Genomic DNA, 16117 nt, shown 5'->3' on the forward strand with positions numbered 1-16117 from the left:
GCGTTCTCTGCTGCGCACACACGCGCGCACACACGCGCGCACACGCGCACGAAGATAAGCTATTCCTTTCCCCTTTCCTTTTAATTTGGCATTTATTGAAGCTGATGGAGTGAACTGGATAAGAGCACCCCAGAGTAACCGATGTGCCACTTAAAATATTGAACATCCATTTAGGGAGAAAAAAGACTGAACACTCTGTCTCATCACAGCGCTCGTGTCTCTGCCCTTTGTACTCTGGGGTCTCCGATGGACAGCAACCCCTACCCCAGCCTCGGAGGGACCAGCCTGTTCCTGTGCCGCTGAAATGCGAGTCCCAGAGAACAAGGTCATTAAGCAAAGTTGGGGACAACAAGAGCGGAGGGAAAGTGACAGCGGCCAGTGGGTCCCAGGGCTGCCGCAGAGGCCTCTTAGAGAGCAGGGGCCCATGGGGAGGCCCTGGGTGTGCAGGGGGTGGGTGGCTGAGTTCATGCGAAGTTCTGCCAACCTTCCCCATTCAACTGCTATACCACTTGAAGTGTGTTGTGTAACTTTGTGATAGCAGAGAGCGTCATACAAGGCTTCTGAGTTTTAATGTAGAGATACGGCGTTTCAGGAGAAGCGGGCCTGTGTCCCCGTCATCGGTGTTACCTCGCTTTTCTCAGCTTCGGCATCTACACCTCGGTCTTGGATGTGCAGGCCCTGGGGGCAAGGCTGCCTCGGATTTCAGGCCTGACCTGGGGTTTGCTGAACGCTCGTGGCTTTGCCGCGGCCGGGGCGTGTGGCGAGAGCCTTGGACGCCCGACACTGGGCCTGCATTGCACAGCGCGTGGAAACAGGCTTCTGGGTCACAGCCAAGGCGGGCTTCCAGCTGCGCGTGCTCTGCTCCCATTCCCAGCTCCAACCCAGAAGTGCAGTCCTGCACCGGCGAAGGTGGCCAGCGCGGACAGGAAGGCGTGGCCAGGCCCGGGAGGAGGAGGCCGAGGCTGGGCTGCGGCGGGACGTCGGGCCTGTGGCTCCTGTTTCAGTGAGCCTCCTGTTGCTGTGGCCGACGAAAGCCACGCGGGCTGCAGGTGGAGAGCCTCGGAGAGCGTTCTCGGGGCTCGGTTTCAGAACGGTCCTTGGGGCGACTGGGAGGCTGAGGGTCAGCCTGGTCCGGCCAGGAATGCTCCGGACCTGGGAACTCAGCCCCGCAGGACATAGAGGCATTGGGCAGACCCCTGGGCCACGTCTTTTGACGCTCTGCCTTGGTTGGGGGTTGACAGTGTCTTTGGGTCTTAAGGACCTAGGCTGTTTGGAGCTGCAGTTGCATCACCAGGTGATTCGAGACTTTCTACTTCCACATTCAGTCAGAGCGCCATCATTTTCGTTGCCAGATAGATGGCTAGATTCAGCCCAGCTGGGTTGTTTTAGCAGATTTTAATCATCATTAACAAACCAGGCATGTGCTGATGTATTTGGAAACTCCATCAACACCTCCGTCCTGGATACCGCTGTGCGCAATGAGGGCAGCACTTACACTCCTGGGGGCGTAGCATAGGGGTGGGCAGAAAGTTCCGGAAGGATGAAGTGGATTCTACCAAGCTTGTCCTGATGGTTGCTTGATGTCACGGACAGATGACTCTGAAGGAGTCACCTTCTTTTCAGCATCAAAGTCATTTTTACGTCCGGTTCCCATACCTTTCCTGGCACCTTCGGCACGTTATGGGACCGGGCTTGTCATTCTGCGGCGGGGCTGGCGCAGAACATTTACCGCAGTCGCTCCCGGTGATTCTGTCACGAAGGGAACATGCCCTTCTGCTCTGGGTCTCTGTCTCGATTTTCTGCTTTCTTAACCGGACTTGGCAAGTCAACTCTCGGAAATGCAGACAGGGTTATGATCAAGGCGACAGATCCGTGGAAAGGCAAATGATTGTCACGAACAGTCCCAACTTACCTGTGGTCCCAGAGAATGACCCCATGCCGGGGCAGGGCTGGTTCTCCACCATTTTTGGACACTGTACTGTGTATGGAGGGGCGTGGGGAGCAGACCTCTGGCCTTGGGGGACACCAATGTAGCCAAATGCTTCATTTAGAAACTTCTACAGGGCAGGACTCTGCGACCTTTACCCCAGATGGGTGCTTTGGGATCATTTCCAGAGAGCAGAGGGGACCCAGTGCAGCATGATTTGTTGGTATGCCACAGGCTTCCGCAGTCACCAGGGCCACTGTCTATCTGCAAAGACCCCGCCTCCAACCAAAGTGACGTTCCCAGGGACTGGCGAACCCAAGGCCTCTGTCTCTCCAGGTGTGCTGTGTAACAGAAACAGAGACAACAGTCACCCTAAAGAAAAGCCACCTGGGGGAGGGGACAAGCGGTGGCGGATGGGGCCTCACCCAAGGGTCTGGCTCACCTGCGGAGTCACGGGCAGGTGGAAGGGGGCAAGGCCACCGCTGCCTCCTGTCAGGTTGTCCTGCTGGCTGGATGGACACACACCTGGTGTCTACCTGAACTGCTCGTGTGCCTGCTCCCACGACCCAGCGCGGCGCCGGGTGGCCGGGAGCCGTTCTCTCTCTGCCCTGCCAGGACGCCCCCCGAGGAAATGTTCCTCCAGAACGTTGCTGGGCTAGAGCTGCATGTCGTCTCTGTAGCGAACGCAGATGGTCCCGGTGGGGATGCTGGCTTCTCCCACCCCTGCTTTGATTTGTGAGGACCGGGGACCGAGGCGCGCCGTGTCACGTGGGCATGGCCCCGTGTGGGTGAGAGGTGTAATATTTCACGTCCCTAACACCTTGCACACTGCGAGAGAAGCACAGGACACGTGTTCAAGTCATTTCCCCCTCAAGGTCTTTAACGGGCCAGGTAGACTTTTTAATGGCAGGCTCTGTTTTAACATCAGTTTGGGATTGCAGCTAACACTTCACGGGAGTTCTTTAAAGCTGTTCACACCTAATCTCCGTGGAGGAACAGGGCTTCTTTTTTTTGCATTCCCCTGTGGGACACCTGGAGGCCTGAGGCCCGGCTTGGTTTCCATCCATGCCCAGTCCCGGTCAGCCTCAGAAAAGCTGAACCGAAAAAGCAAGGCTTAGCCGGAGGAAACGGATTCTGTGCTGTTTTAGCAAAAAGACAAGGTGGGATTAGCGATTCTACTTGAGGGACAGTTTTAATTTTAAGAGTACTGTTTATGTAGATAATCAACTCAAACGTTTAAAAAACAATGACTAGGAAAAAAGGTACAATTTCCCACTCAGATGGGTAATTAATAAATAAATATGGAAGAGAAAGCTGCAGGAGCTCAGGCCCAAGAGAACTTCCGAGAATAATCAGCTCTTCGAGGAGACAGAGCGACATCAATGAACAGGGCGGGTTGTACTGCATCCACGTCGCCACGAGCAGGGAGCCCGGGCTTGGAATGGGGCCTCGGGACACACAAGGGCTCCTCGGGCAAATCCCGTGCGTGGTCTGAGCGCCAAGTTTAGGAATTGGGGGGCCCTCTATGAACTGCTGCCTGGTGCTGGGCCCTCACAGTACCACTGGGAGTTCCCGTGACCCCTTCACCGCTCATCGGCCTGGGGACTCTTCAAGGTTACTGGACCAGCATTCCTTTTTTTTTCCCAGTAATTTTTTTCTTTATTGATTTTAGAGAGAGAGGAAGGGAGAGGGAGAGAGAGAAACAGGAATGAGAGAGAACATCAACCAGCCGCCTCCTGCATGCCCCCTACAGGGGATTTGGCCATGACCTAGGCATGTGCTCTGACTGGGATTCTAACCAGCCACCTCTTGGTGCGTGGGTTGACGCTCAACCACTGAGCCCCACCGGCTGGGCTGGACCAGTATTCTTGGTCACTGTTCATACACATAACTCAGCCCGGGTTCCCCAGGTGGGTGATGTCCTGACTCTCTGGTCTACAGTCCCAACACTGGGACCTTCGGAAATGAGTCACTGTACATGGCTCCGTGGCAGCGACCGAGTCAGTCGTGTGTGGAATCAAAGCAGTGTAATGACGGGAGTGAGACAAAGACACACAAGCTTCTGACTCCCAAACACGTGTGAGGCGCCTCCAAAGGCTCCATGGTGGGGAAGGAGCCGGCAAGGAAAGGAGAGATACGCTAGGACCCCGTCTACGGAGGGCCTCAATTCGGGCAAAACTGGCCTATGTCTTGAAGTCAGAACAGTGGTTCCTGGGGGTATAGGCATTGACCTGCAGGGGGGGGGGGTTCTTGGGGTGCTGGAATGTTCTGTATCTTGATTGAGTTGTGCGGCACAGGTTTATATATAGAAACAAATTTACTGCACTCGACACACAAAGTCTGCTCGCTTTTCTCTTTGTCAGTTATACCAGTACTATAACAAAGACTTGTTCTGAGACCAGCTACAGCCGTTTAGATAACCTAAACCATCATTTCTCATATTTTTGCAAAATATCCTCAGATGAGAGTTGGACGGGCACTATGGTGGAGAATACATATATTTTTTTTAAGTGCGCTTTAAAAAGACACATCAAATAATGAGATTTCGAATGGTTCGTTTTGAGCTGTGTATTCACGCAGAATACAGCTGTGTTTTTTATGGAGTCAGTGAAGTTTCAAACAAGACGGATACTCACTGTAAATAAATCATTCTTCCATCCCTTCAACGAAATTAATTTCGCATTCCTGCTACTGCCTGCGATTCGGTAGCGAGAATGCCCAGCCAGCAAGCGCCGTTTTGCCGATGAGCGCTGTCGCCGGCGCGGTTTTCGATTCCCACTAAGCCGTTATCACTTCCTTCTCTCATCCGAACGTGTATAAAGTTGCAGTAACTGCGTAGCTCTCCCTGCGGATGCCAACCGTCACCATCGGCATCTGACAGTCCCCTCCGCCACCCAGATGTGCTCCTCCCCGAGAGGAACATCTGGGAGGATCCCAGGAGAGTGGCTTCCTTTCTCCCGCGCTGGGCTCTGAACAGAAAACCCTGGGGAGTAATCCCTCCACAACCCACCGCACCAAAATGTCTTATTAGGTGATTTCCAAATGTCCAGCACGGTGTGGACCACTTCTTTCCGTGGGACCCCGGAAATGACCTTTCGGGAAAACCGGCTGCATCTGCGTTTTGGTGACGAAGTGCAACGCGCTGGCTGCTGGCTCTTGGCCTTGACTGTGGTGCGGGTCTGTCCGCTGACCGTTGTGAGGTCACAGACGGAGGCCATTGCGGTCACCAGCCCCAAACCTCCTGGGGCACCGTGTGCACAGAGAACTCGGAGCGCAGCGGCGCGTGGCTCAGGTGCGCCTTGCCGGCAGGTGGGCACTGCGGCCTTGCTTGCAGAAGGCTCATCCCTTCAAAGCTTCCGGGGTGAGGGGGCACCGTGAGGCCCCACAGGGACATTGTCCCCCACGCTGCCCACATGGTGAAGCCTTCGGCGCCCCCTGACCCCCAGGTTGTACTTTGGCCGCCCTGACTGCTCTGGGAACTCAGCCTGGGCGGGTGCCCCTGGCTTCTCCCCCGAGGGCCCTCCCGCCTCCGCTCCACACACAGCTGAGCAGAGTCCGTGACCGCATCACCCACCCGGGCCGCCCCGAGACCACATCACCCGGGGCGCCCCGTGACCAGCGTTTGGAGCACAGTGGCTAACCCAGCAGAGTCGCAGCCTCACAGTCGTCTCTAACGGACCACGGTGGGGGTGCCTGTAGGTCAGAACTGTCCTCATCAAAGGCGAGCGCGTGGGCGGCTCGGCCCCGGGATGCGGAGCCGGGGTTTTGAAGGGAATGGCAGAGGGAATAGCGCCAACGCTCCAACGTGAGTCACCCCGCCCAGGGCCCTCTGGAGAAGCTTCTGTCCTTCGGGGGACCCCACTGGATCACACAGCCTCTGATTTTCCCAGGCACAGTCACATGAGAAGGAAGCACATAAAATAGCCCTAAAATAGGGGGATTGCTTTTCGCCACTGGCTGGTGGACCCCTGAGTTAGGTCCTGGGCAGAAACAGCACCGCAGCCCCCCGGGGGGGAGGGACACGGGAGGGGATGGGCTGGCCAGAGCCAACACCAGGGCCAAGAGGAGACAAAAAGGTGCAGTGGGTCCGAAGGTTGGTGACCCTGCAGCCAGGGCAGTGAGGTTCTCCAGTGCCAGGTCTAAAAACCATGCTGTGTCCTCAATCTGGGTGACTCAGGTCGCAGAGTGGCTGTCCGGTCTAGGGGAAGGGGGTGGCCGTTGGGAGGCAGAACCAACAGGTGCCGTGGTGGCGAAGTGACTCATGGGCCTGCTTCACATGGAAGAGCCCTCCGGGAGGGGAGGGGAAGGCAGCGGACGGTGCGGTCAGCAGGGCCACAGCCTCCCAGCACCGCTTCTGCCCAAGATTACGGGACAGTCAAGTCCCAGCAGGAAGCTCCCAGGCCGCGCACACTCGAAGGCGCTGCTCCTGGGAAAGATAATGGGGGGGTCACAGTGTGGAGCTACACGGGGCGATGGGGGCAATAGCGCCAGGGTCTCTGGATCCACACCCACCACCCAGGTCGTCAGAGCCACAAGCACCCGGTTCTCCAATGGCTGGTCTCGCTGGCCACGGCCTGCTGACCTCTCTGACCAGGACGCCAAGATCTGCAGACTCAAGTGCTCCAGCAACTTCTTCTCCTGTTGACTAACTCCCAGGGCAACACCAATAAAAGTATTAAAAAAAAAAAAAAAAAGGAAAAAAGAGGCTACCTTTGGATACTTAGCAGATGAAGGATATTTTTAGATTGAGCTTTCTCAGTTCCAAGAATCAGAGAAGCTGGCTGCCAAGTCTCTCCAGGACAGTCCCCCGCTGGACACAGAGTGGGGGCCGGTGGCGGCTGCAGCTAACGTTGGCGACCTCCTGGGCTTCAGCTGTGTTGAAGGGACAGGGACATTGTCTGGTTTAACCCCCTTTGGCTCACATCTTCCCAGGCGCACCTCCTTTCTAGAAGCCCCGCAGCTCCACTGACACGTGGGCCAGGACTTCGGCGATATTGTAGGGAAACAAAACATCCTCACTCAAGGAAGCGGAGCGGCTGTTTGCTGTGGGGAAATGATATTCCAGGGCCTCAACCCGGTACAAACGCCGTCACCACCCAAGCAAACCCACCGCGCGGCCTCCCGGTGCGCTGGAATACTGCCGAAGAAAACCCGTGACTTCGTTTATTAAGGAGAACGATCGATGATATCAGGAACAACGACAGCATCTCACAGTCTGTAGGTGCAAACATCACCAAAAACCATTTAGAAAACAAAGAGCGAACGAAGCAAGGTGTCGACGCTGCTTGCTGTTTCTCAGCAGGAGGACCCAACGAGCATTTGCGTGCCTGTGTGCGCGCGCGCGCGCGTGTGTGTGTGTGTGTGTGTGTGTGTTCAAAAACACAGCTCCTGGTCCTGTAAACACAGAACATGGTTGACTTCTTAACATTCAGATTTTAACATGCATTTCTAATGCCGAAGATTTCTTTACACTTTTGAGCCTCTCTAATCACAGTGTTGCCCGGTCAGTCCATGTCACCCTTCAAGGAGAACAAGCCCATGAGCCCGGCCCCTGCTGCCCAGGGGTTCTGTCCATGCGGCAGGGCTGGCAGGACACTTGTGTAGCTCGGGTGGCCCTCAGGGCATCGGGGTGCCTCAGAAGTCAGGTTTCCAGAGGCAGAGAGCTAAGGTGGGAACCTTGTGACATCGTTCAAACTCCACAGCCCACATGCCTGTTCGTAGTGCTAGACGTTTTGGGGCACTGAGAGGTCCCTGTTTCTGTCTGTCTCTCTCCTGCCCTTTCTCCGGTTAATCTGTGCCATGCACCCCATGAGCTGCCCATTTGCTAGGTCACAGTTCCCTCAGACGCTACCACAGACGACCTGGGGAAGAAAACACCTCAACACTTTGCCTGATTCAGCAGACGGTGCCAGGCACCGACTCGCCAGCACCTACACCTTTGCCACGAAATAGAGATAATGTTTGAAAAATGTAAATGCATTTTTAGAACCTATCAATCCTGTTGTCCTTGGGCTCCTGGCCGACGGAGGCAGGAGTTTTAGAACTTCGAGAAAAGGCTGCACAGACCAGTTAGAAAACAACCTCATTTTTCCGTTTGACTGGCAAAAGCAAGAGTTTCAAAAGCTGTTCATTGTTGGGAGAGAATTTACTCAGTTCCTGTAGTTCCTACAAAGGCTGGCCTTCAGGGTTAGGTCATGGAGTTTTACTGTAAGTCCGGGATGGAGTGGTCTCAGGATGTGGAGGAGGTTCTGTCCCATAGAAACAAAGAGAATGCCAACTCTTCTGGGTGGAGGTGTGTGGCAGGAGAAGGCAGACCTGGGTGGGTAAGGGTGTGAGACGCCAGGGTCCGGTGTCCCCTGTCTGTGGTCTTAGATCCAGGTGTGACGGCACTCGAGGACACAGGGACAGTGGTCTTAGATCCAGGTGTGACGGCACTCGAGAACACAGGGACAGTGGTCTTAGATCCAGGTGTGACGGCACTCGAGAACACAGGGACAGTGGTCTTAGATCCAGGTGTGACGGCACTTGAGAACACAGGGACAGTGGTCTTAGATCCAGGTGTGACGGCACTCGAGAACACAGGGACAGTGGTCTTAGATCCAGGTGTGACGGCACTCGAGAACACAGGGACAGTGGTCTTAGATCCGGGTGTGACGGCACTTGAGAACACAGGGACAGTGGTCTTAGATCCGGGTGTGACAGCACTCGAGAACACAGGGACAGTGGTCTTAGATCCAGGTGTGACGGCACTCGAGAACACAGGGACAGTGGTCTTAGATCCGGGTGTGACGGCACTCGAGAACACAGGGACCGTGGTCTTAGATCCGGGTGTGACGGCACTCGAGAACACAGGGACAGTGGTCTTAGATCCGGGTGTGACGGCACTCGAGAACACAGGGACCGTGGTCTTAGATCCGGGTGTGACGGCACTCGAGAACACAGGGACCGTGGTCTTAGATCCAGGTGTGACGGCACTCGAGAACACAGGGACAGTGGTCTTAGATCCAGGTGTGACGGCACTTGAGAACACAGGGACAGTGGTCTTAGATCCGGGTGTGACGGCACTCGAGAACACAGGGACAGTGGTCTTAGATCCAAGTGTGGTGGCACTCGAGAACACAGGGACAGTGGTCTTAGATCCAGGTGTGACGGCACTCGAGAACACAGGGACAGTGGTCTGCTGTTCTGGCCATCCCCTGGAGAAGGCCTTAGGTCTCTACTAAAGTGTGAGAACTTGACCCAGAGCCGCATGCTTCGTGCTGGGGCGGATGGGGAAGGTGAGCCAGAGGTAGGACTCCTGGATCCCTTCTGCCTGTGCAGGCTGAACAGAGGACCCCAAAGTCCCCAAAGCCCTCACGAGAGAATGCCACAGATATGAGGAGCCAGCAGGCAACAGGGGCCTGGGGTTGAGGATGGCATGAAGGAGCCAGGGTTTGGACTTGAGCAGAGCAAAGACCCAGCAGCTCAACAGACTGCGGGCCAGGGACAAGCCCCGCCTATGTCCCTGCAGCTGGATTGAGGGCCCAGGTCCTGGCTGAGATCATACAGCGATCCCCACCCCCAACATGCACGCAACAGGCACACTCACGCACACACACACACGCGGACTCCCACATGCATGAGGAAGCAGCATCTGGATATACTGAGAACCCCTCAGAAAGGAAAATCCTGAGTCATCCTGCAGGGGAAGAGCTCCGTGAGGACAATGTCACATCCCCCCGCCCAACGAGGATGAACTCTTTCGATAGAAAGAGAAAGGTGTCAGGTACATTTTCTTCCCAGCTATGACCCTGTCCAGGCAACCCTGATTCAACTATCATAAAAGCCAAAGGTTCAAAGTGCGCTGAGCACCCTGACTTCAGGGCTAAGAGGAGTGGCCGGCATGTTCGGGAAGATCTGTGACCGTCACCCCATCTTGAGCTCCCCAGTGGCTTCCGATGCAGGCTCTTCCCCCTCGGCCACAACAGCAGGCCGTGATTTTACAGGAAACTGCACATTCTTCAAATGCAGATTCACTGTATGTTGAGACAGCGCTGACACTTCGCCCTACTGCTGAGTGTGGCCACTGTCCTCTCCCGGCTGGAGGGCAGCTCATGGGCACAGGAGCTCGGGAACGCTGGGCACTGAGGGCCACGCAGGGAACCCAGGCTCCTTTCTTCTGACTCCGGCTCATTTAGGATCCAGCGCCTACAAGTAGGGCTTTGATTTCCCTTCCTCGGCTCATAAAAGGTCTGGAAATGAGACCATTCCTTTTCCTATGCTGAGTGGGAGCACCGTACGCGGGGATGACCATGGTAGCCCGTGGAGGCCCTGGGACAACCTGCTGGAACGTGAATGAAGCAGTCCCCGCCCTTGCCCATGCCTGGGTGCCCAGTTCTCCCCATGGACCTGGGAACTGGTGCCCCCTCCATGCACTGACTGGCCTGCATGTTTCTGGTAGGGTTTTCATTGGAGGAGAAGAAAGACGTGTTTTCAGTTTGTATTCTATTTACCTTTGTTGTGTGTGGTGGCCCTGTGAGGACACACAGGACCCAGGGTGGCTCTGCCACTCTGAGTACTGGCCTTGGGAGACATGAGGTGGGGATGCTTTGGCACAGACAAGGGACCCCGGAGTATGGTGAGGAGCCAGGTGGCACCTGTTTCCGGTTTCCTAGCGCTGTCATAAAAATGTGCCACACCCTGGGTGTCGTAAAACACAGAAATGGAGGCTAGAAGTCAAACAGCAAGATGATGGCTGATTCCTCTGGAGGCTCAGAGGGAAATCCTTCCAGGTGGTTGCCTACAGTCTTTGGTGTCCCTTTGTAGACGTCACTCCAACCTCTGCCTCCATCCTGCAAGTGAGCTCCCTGGGCTTCTGCCTCCTTCACCATCCGGAGTCATCGAAACGGTGACTCCTCCCACCCAGCGCACTGGGCAGACACCACAGGCAGGAGTGTGAAGGCGTGGCCTCCATGTCCATCACCAACCCTCACTTCTGCCAGCCCCTGCCCCCCACCTTCCAGACACGCATGTCCTTGTCCTTGTTGAGCATGGTGTAAACTATGCCACACTTTGGGCTCCTCTGGTTCGTAGGCTATGAACCCAGCACATGTTCTGGCTTTTCTTTCTTGGCGGGAGGGGAGACATGAATCTGAGGAACTGTTACTGTCTAAACCCCCAAGGCCTGGGCACCAAGAGCCCATGTTCCAAGCTCTCCACCAGCATATTCTGTGAGTAGGGACGCTTCACTCTGAGGTTGGCCAATGGGCACCAGGGAAATTTCAGAGATGAAGACCAATGACACTCCTGTTGCGAGGTCCTAGAGCAAATAGTAAGAAATAAAATGTTCATAGGTCTAAGAGGAAGACTCGCACTTCCTTTTATTTACAATGTCTGTTGCTATTTTAAATCATAAATCCCCTACATCATAAATCTCTACAATACAACCGGCATCAAATTTAAACACTATTATGAAAACCAGCTTACAGCTCTCCTTTTGGACAAGCGGGGCAGTGTGGAGTGAAGTAGGAAGAGATGTTTCTAAAAATCTTACTGGTGGTCACCAGTCTATAAGGATGAGGGCCGATAATATCTGGGGCTAAGAAAAGCATGGGGGAATTCTCTGCCTGAGTTTTTTTTTGCTTGTTGTTCACTAGAAAACCTTCAAAGTTGGTTGGGATTAGAGAACCATGATGTGACACTGTTTGTGTCCTCTCTGACCTTGTTAATTCTGTGAGAGGAGAGCAAAGAGCTGGCAATGATTTGGTCACAGACAAGGGACCCCAAAGATTGTTGGGGAGCGCTGCAAAATTACAGCAGCAACCTAATAGCCCAGACAGAACACTTCTCTCTATTATCACTTTTTACCAAAAAGGCATTATTTATCCCCAAGCAGAGCAATCATCACAAACCAAGGGCACATCTCCTGGTCACAGCATGATGAGCCCCAGGTTGGAGAATCTGACTCCAGGTGCAGGCTGGGTAACAGGTTTACAGGGCGCGTAGGAACTCAAAGCGGATGATACCCTCCGGCCAGGGTTTCCTCTCCAGCTCTTCCAGGCAGCGGCGTGGCCGCGGGTAGTAGAGCCAGAGTCGGAGGGCTGGATTTGATGGTTTATACGAGATGGATTAAAATAGGATCTTGGTTAGTAGGACAAGTGCCAAGAAATACTAACATTTGTCTTCATACGAGTAAAGAATATGGCCAAAGATAATGCTCTTATTCAAAGGTGAATATACAGCAATAACATAATGTAAGCCTGTGCAAAATTCTTCAGTGAAAAAGAAAAAGATATAACATGAAAGATAAAAATACACTTTGAAATAAGATGTAGTTTGGTACATGGGAAATTTAAGATATTTACAGCTTTGCAGTCTCAAGGGTGTTTGTGAAACACCAACTTTGTGAACAGAGAGGACATATAAGATAATAAGACAAGAAAAGATAATGGTTTTGATCCATTATCTGTAAGCTTAAGGAAAGTAAATAGTGTAGCCCACATTGGAAGCGTAATAAGGCATCAATGAGTAGAATCAACCATTTAAAATGGCAACTGAATGAAGCAAAGCACATGCTGAAAATGTCACCCCTCTGTGGAAGAAGGACCAAGAAATTGCGTGAATTTAGAGCAAAGACCGTAACTATGAATGACGATGAAGATCCAGATTGAGCTGAAAAAAAAGAAACAAACAATCTGCCGGTGACAGATGATAATTTAGGTGTAATGGGAGAAGCCCGGGCATATTGTGTAAGTACAAAAAATGGAAAGAAATACTTAAATATGTATGAACTCATGAGGTAGATAAATTAATTATTGACTCACTAAATATTTACAGAGTCAATGATTCTGAAAACGTGACCAGAAGAAGAACTCGAACTCAGTGAGAAAAGTCTAAGCTCCTGAACGGAGTCGATCAAAGCGTGAAGGGAGCAGCAAGTCCCACGGAGTTTCCGCAGATACAAATGCTCAAACAAGGAGCTCTTGTCGGTAGGGTGGTGATCCGAATTTAAACGTGGTGATTCACGGGAGGAGATCGACATCATATGCTAGCATGGTGGTGAGACTACAGAAGCCGGTGCAGGGGCTCCCGCGTTTCTCAGCACGAGGGACGAAGGGCGAGTGTACCGCGCACTCTCCTCTGCACGCAGAGGTCCAGTCGTTTCTTTGTTATGGATTCAGTATGTCGGGAAATACAGGTGTAAGAAAATGATTTCCATTGCAAAAGCCATCACCATTCAAATGAAAGATAAGTCATGTCATACAAGTACCCACTTGGAGAAAAACAAAACAAAACACAAGACCTTTGCCCAGCCGGTTTGGCTCACTGGTTGAGCATGGACCCGTGCACCAAGAGGTCACCAGTTCGATTCCCGGTCAGGGCACATGCCCAGGTTGTGGGCCAAATCCCCAGTGGGGGGCATGCAGGAGGCAGCCGATCAATGTTCTCTCTCATCAATGTTTCTATCTTTCTCTCCCTCTCCCTTCCTCTCATTCTAAAATCAATAAAGAAAAATAATAATAATAATAATAAAAAAACAGAAAACTTTATATAAACAATAAAAACAACAGTAACAAAACAAAACAAAATCAAGGAAGCATTAGAAAAGGCATTTGAAAAGGTGAAAAATAAATAAATGAGCTTCAATAAACCTATTAAAAGAAGACTACTCTCAGATCGGAACAAAGCAACAATCATAGGCGTAGTGAAGATATACCTAAAGCAAGTCAGCTCATTCTTTAGTTTTGAATCTTTCTGAGTAAAACATATAACAGGTAAATATGAGCAAAAAGACACATGGTCAAACTGCATTTGAAGCTGCAAGCATGCATAGTTGTCTTTCTGATTAAATAAACAAAAAAGAATGCAATGAATTAAACATTACAATGGGTAAAGCTGTGTATCCATAAATATATGCACTGAACTCTATACTCCAAATGAAAATCTATGAAACACTTGCCGAAATGAACTTCAGTCTTTGCCCAAAAGTGGAAACATGGCAGTCATCCTTCTTGGCCCACAGTGCAGTGGTCTGAATGAGAAAGGCAGACAAAGAAAACCAGGAAACAAAGCACAACTGGAAACATTTTTAAAAGTCTCTAACAATAATCGGAAAAGTTTTAAACATCTCTAAGACATCCCCTTGGTCAATGAAGAAGGCCAAACTACAACCTTATACTACTACACAGATCATGAGTATAGTGAGGATGCCTGCTCCTAAAAAATGGCAGGTATGTCCAAAGTTGGATTTAGAGGACAAGTCATGCCTTCTTTCCTTTTAGCACTAGATGAAAAACAAAAAAAAAACAAAAACAAAACTAAGAATTCATTAATTAGGAATTAACAATTCAACAAATCGTTACTATCTGAAGGAAAAAAAGGATAAAATTAATAATGATAAAAGGCAGAATGAAGGAATTAAAAATGAGCAAAATTAAAGAACTGGAAGAGCAACGAAATTGCAATGTTTATTCAGTAGTTTTAAAAAAAAATTCAAAAGAAACTAGCGAAATCACTCACTGAAGAAATCGAGGAAGCCAAAATAGAAATATATAAATGTAGGGTGAATGAGTTCGGTATAATCAGAGATATAGGAAACAATAAAACACAATATGAGAGAGTATTTTGTGTAACTCTGTCCTGATTATCCAACAATGCTGATTATTAGTAGGTGAGCACAGCACACTTATTTGATGCAGGGCGCTTTTATTATGTTAAGAAAGTATCCCACACTATGCAAATTTCCACAGACACCCCATCCCCTGTCAGTGTTTAGAAGAGCGCCCCTCACAGGAAGCAGGGACGGGCTGGGGAGGTCAGGATCACTGACCCACGGGCTCCTTCCTATGCTTGGCCCCCTCTGCCCGCCTCGCTGCCGGCCTCCATCACCGTGCGCCTGCCCTCGAGTCTTTGGCAAATGCACCATCTTGATCCACAGCCGTAGCTCTACAAATGCCAATTCCTTCTTCAGCCTGAGCTATGGGCTGTTTGAGAACCAGGAAGGGAGCCTTGGTCTTGTCCTGGGACACAGAGAGCTGAAACCAGGCATGACACAGCAAGAGAGGACAAGACACTCGCCACGTGCTGTCACAGCCGGGCGGGGCCTCCTCAGCAGGCTGGCGCTGGGCCTGGAGTGGCTTAATGACTTTTGGGCGCTGAAGCTCATTTCAACTGCATTCACCCGAGAGCAGCAGAAGGTGGTTGGGACACACCTTTGTGGTCGTTTCCAGAGCGTCTCGTGGGAGGCAAATGCCGTGGGAGCAAGTAGGTGGTGGCGCAAACAGCGCTGATGTTCACACTCAGTCCCATGCAGTGGCTGGAATTTGCAGAAAGCAGAGCAGTCTGCTGAACCCTGGGTGCAGGTGGATGCGAGGGCTCTGCCCGCTCTTCCTTCTAATGGTCTCCAGGTCACTGGGGTGTTAGGTGACACTGCCACAGGCAACGAAGACAGGAAGCGTTAGAGGGACACAAACTGGAACCCTCCCTGGGAGACACCGTCCTGCCTGGTCTGGAAAGCAGAGGGGAGGCTCCGGAGGGAAGCACAGGGAGTCACAGCAGTCCAGGTGGTGGCGTGGCGAGGACAAAAGCAGACCTGGAAGGTGTGCTCCGTGGACCAACCACATACTCCGTGGACAGGCCACGTGCTCCGTGGACAGACCACGTGCTCCGTGGACAGACTATGGCCTGGAGAGGAATTCTCAGACAGGAGACTGAGCTGGGCCTGTGGGTGGACGGAGGCGAAGACCAAACTAAGGAGGGGACAGGTGGAATCACAGCCCAGTGCAGCAGGTGTGTGGGACAGAGGGCGCTACCGAGAAGGGTTATCCAGGTGAGGACAAGTGTTCTGGGGTTGGGGGTCCAGTGAGCCACGGGCGGTGGGTGTCATTATCCAGGGGAAGAAAGGCAGGTGCCCGAAACTTCATTAAGAAGAGTCAACAGGCCCGGCTGGTGTGGCTCAGTGGTTGAGCGTTGACCCTGCATCAAGAGGTCGCCAGTTCAATTCCTGGTCAGGACACATGCCCAGGTTGTGGGTCAAGTCCCCAGTGGGGGGGCATGCAGGAGCCGGCCAGTCTATGTTCTCTCTCATTGATGTTCCTATCTTTCTCCCTCTCCCTTCCTCTCTCTCTAAAATCAATAAAGAAAAAGAAATTTTTTTTAAAAGAGAAGAGGCAACAGGATTAGGGAAGGGGGAGAGCGGATGGGGGGAGGAGA

The sequence above is a fragment of the Molossus molossus genome, unplaced genomic scaffold (genome assembly GCF_014108415.1).
Source record: "Molossus molossus isolate mMolMol1 unplaced genomic scaffold, mMolMol1.p scaffold_m16_p_17, whole genome shotgun sequence".
NCBI lineage: Eukaryota > Metazoa > Chordata > Mammalia > Chiroptera > Molossidae > Molossus > Molossus molossus.